The sequence below is a fragment of the Rhagoletis pomonella genome, unplaced genomic scaffold (genome assembly GCF_013731165.1).
Source record: "Rhagoletis pomonella isolate Grant_MI unplaced genomic scaffold, Rhpom_1.0 Rhpom_scaffold_00004, whole genome shotgun sequence".
NCBI classification, from domain to species: domain Eukaryota; kingdom Metazoa; phylum Arthropoda; class Insecta; order Diptera; family Tephritidae; genus Rhagoletis; species Rhagoletis pomonella.
Genome location: NW_023458558.1, coordinates 76,392,103 through 76,396,276, shown reverse-complemented (window position 1 = coordinate 76,396,276; position 4,174 = coordinate 76,392,103).

Here is a 4,174-nt window from a genome sequence, read left to right as displayed (position 1 = left end):
GCACGCTTTGATGTAGAAGAAAAAAATCAGCACAGTTTTTGGCACCTTCGATACCAGAAGCAACAACAAAATACAGGCAAATGTTGTTTTTGCTCAAATACTCTAAACCTGTTTTATAGGCCTTGAATTAAACAAAAAATGTGATATAATTCATATGAAGAAAGTAATATTCACAAAATATTTTTACCTATGAAAAGGCTAACAAAATTTGGGAAAAGCATCGTCTTTAAAAACTGCTCCGCATATTGGACATATGGCTTTTGTATGATTTTTTTCTGCATACTTTTTAATATATGTTAAAAACATTGCTGGAAAACCTTAAAATGGTTGCAAGGAACCATGTCGCAATAAACAGATGAAGTAATAAAACGGCTTTCTCGCTTTATTTTCTGACATTCGGCTGCCTTGTAGTCACATTTTAAAGGCAAATTTTCAAATAAAGCAGTGGCACCTGGTAAATTCCACTATGGGTGGGATGCAGCATGCAATAACACCATATACAATAATTCCCATTACTTGGACATTAAAATGCAGTTTCAGAAGTGAACTAGTGTTATTTTATCATTTTTCCTTTTTCTAAACGGTTATAATGCCACCAGTACATAATTGCGAAAGGTGGGAAGGGGCGGGGGACGCGAGCGCGACGTCGAACGCGGCGCGGCGCCGGGCTCTTTCAAAATTGTATACCTACAAATCCGTCCATTTAACTTGTTCATGTACTACTTTTTGTCAAATCTAACTGGGTGATTACCTACATATGTGCACTATTTTGCTTTATTACTCAAATTGTTAAGTATAAAAGTTGGTCTTATTGCTCAACGAGAAATGAAATAAAGCAAATTTGTGTTATTTCACATTCAATTGGGAAATAACACAAATTTGCGTTATTGTCGTTTGTGTTATTTCACCCCCCCCAATCAATCAATCAATCAATCAATCAATGCAATCAAAACAGACGGCCAATGGATTCGGCGCTCGACACTCACACCTGCTGTGAGAGAGCACTCTTCAACAAACTGACTTGCGCGATCAGTGGAACCACATTTCCCGCTCATTACTGGCACGATGAGGAGTGTGAGAAAATGCTTGAAATGCTGGCCGACAGAAAAAACATCCGAAATTTTTAGCAGAGAGTTGAGCGACTTACGGAAGGTTTCAAGACTCTTGTAGGAACAACCATGGCGACCTAGTGACCGATGTCCAGAACGTACTCAGATTATGGAGGGAACACTTTTCGACCCTTTTGAATGGCAGAAGCACTGAAAGAAATGGAGAAGACGAACCCGAGGTCCAAGTCGATGACAATGGAGTCGATATCCAAGCGCCTGACTATGACGAAAAGTGCCAAAGTTGATTGAGCTGAGGGCCTGTCAGCTGAGCTATTTAATTACGATGGCAAGGAGGTAACAAGGTGCATGCCCGACGACTGGAATCCAATGCGCTCTGCCCAATCCACAAGAAAGGCGACCCCGCCATGCATGCCAACTACCGCGGGATCAGCCTTCTAAGCATAGCTTGCAAGGTCTTATCGAATGTATTGCCTACTATAGACCAGGTATTCACAATACGCCAAATCTTGGAAAATACCCGCGATCGGCACTCACCACATATTTGTCGACTTTAAAGCCGCTTTCGACAGCACTAAAAGGAGTTTCCTATATGCCGCTATGTCTGAATTTGGCATCCCCTCAAAACACATACGGCTGTGAAAAATGACGTTGAGCAATACCACCAGCTCTGCTCTGTTGCCCTTCGCCACCAGACGTGGTTTCAGACAGGGCGACTCTCTTTCATGTGACTTCTTTAATCTGATGTTGGAACAAATATAATAAGATCTGCAGAACTGAACCGCTCAGGAACAATTTACTTCAAGAGCGTACAATTGCTGGCTTATGCCGATAACACTGACATCATCGGTAAGAAAAACCGCGAAGTCTGTCCTGGCTTTTCCAAGTTGGACAAGGAAGCAAAGCGAATGGGTCTGGTGGTAAACGAGGACAAGACGAAGTATCTCCTATCATCAAACAAACAATCAGCACATTCGCGCCTTGGTACCCACGTCACTTTTGACAGTTACAATTTCGAGAAAGTAGAGAATTTCCTTTACTTGGGAACCAGCATTAACACCGATAATAATGTCACCATGGAAATCCAACGCAGAATCGCTCTTGCCAACAAGTACTGCTTTGGACTGAGTAGGCAATTCAGGAGTAAAGTCGTCTCTCGACGTACGAAAACCACACTATAAGTCACTCATCATGCCCGTGCTGATGACCATGTCGTTCGAATGGACACCGACACCCCACCTCTGAAAGTATTCTGGATTCACTTAGCATTTCCAATTGGCGTCAGGTGGCCAAAATCGCATTGGCGGTTACAGCGCCAAATAAGAAGAAGAAGAAGAGAATATATCTATAGCCTTATCAGTCACACAGTGTTATAATCCCGACGAAATCCTTGATGGTGGGTACCGGGAGGGGAACGGTACATGACGGTAGGAAGGTTAGTTTGGGTTATAGTCTCACACTTACGGGGTTAGGCTTTCGATGCTTCCTCCTCGTAAAACAAACAAGCTCAGTAAAAAGTTAACAATTTAAATCGACGAATAGTTTTATATCAACTTTTGTGAATTTCAGTTTATTTGTTTTTTGTACAACATATTTACTTCTATTGGTTACAATAATTTTAAGCTATAATAAACAATTTTAAGTTAATTTAAGTTATTGGTTTTGAATTTTTTTATTTTTGTATAACTGAAATTTGAGATTTGGATAAGAATAAAATAAATAAATAACTCAAGTAATTATTAAATATTTTTAATTTTTGTCTATAGTTTGGCTTGTTGATTGATAATAGAAATAATCAAATATATAATTATAGTAACCGTTTAATTAAAAAAATTCGAAAATAATTGAAAATGATCAAAAATAACAAACTAATGATGTAATTAAATGTTTTTAAGTAATTATATGTTAATCATTGAAAACACGCTTTAATTAATAATCATTATGAATATTAATCATTATTTAACAAGTATGGTACTCGCTTTAACGGTTTACAATAAAGCCAAATAAAAGTTATAATATTTTGTGTACTCTATTGTATTCAACTGTCGAAGTCAAATAAAACAGGACACGAATACATAAATCGTTTTGTACTCGGTACAAGTCTGGACATTTTCGAACTAGTTCGGTTTCTGTCAGGAAATTCTAGTTGTAAACTAGTATTTTTCCTGACTAGTTTGGGGTTTCACTGCAGGGTATGTACTGGTTTTTAGTCGGTATTTAGCTATAAAAACCTATCTGAGTACTTATATTTGTGTTTGTCATTGTGCGCCACTGTTTTATTTTGCATATTTACAATTTATGTTTTTTCTGTTATCATTGACAAAAGATAAGCGCCACTCAATTCTTCTTCTAAAGTGGTTCAATGCTGACGCGCGTATTTTCATGTGCCTGTGAATATATTGTATTCCACGATTTCTGAATTGTCGTAGTTACATAAATAATTCAACATCAGCTTATTTGTAGAACGAATACATATGTATGTATGTATGTACATACATAAATAAGTATGCAGTCATGTACCTACTATGTAAATGTTTATACATCCCTCTATTGTGCGACTAAATAAATGTATGAGCATTTAAATGTATTTCGCATTGTTTTGTGTACGATATTTATGTATGTATTTATGTAAATAAAGAAAGTTGTAATGGAAAATGCTTATTTCGTCAAATATTTAAATATGTATTGTTTATTTGTATTTAATTCAAATATATTCTCTTCATATTACAATGACTTTAGTTATTACCGATTTTGAGTGATATCTAGAAATTTGTATTAAAGTCCCAGCAAACAATTTTCACAGTACTCTTAAGTTTGAATTTTCGAATGCTCTTATTATAAGGGATTTATGATTACCCTCCGAAGTTATGATGATTGATGAATATAATTGATTTTGAGGTCAGATGAATTAAATAAATCCCAAGAGGCTCGTGATTACGTGTGATTTCTGAAGGGTTATGATGAATTAGTAGTTTAGGTTCGTCCTTATGGGTAACTTCAAATATTGTTTTTTTTTACTATAAAAATGTTTTGCCCTTTGATTGTATTTTTATGTAATTTAAAAACGAATTATTCCAGCCTATTCCTATGTTTTGATAAGAAGACAT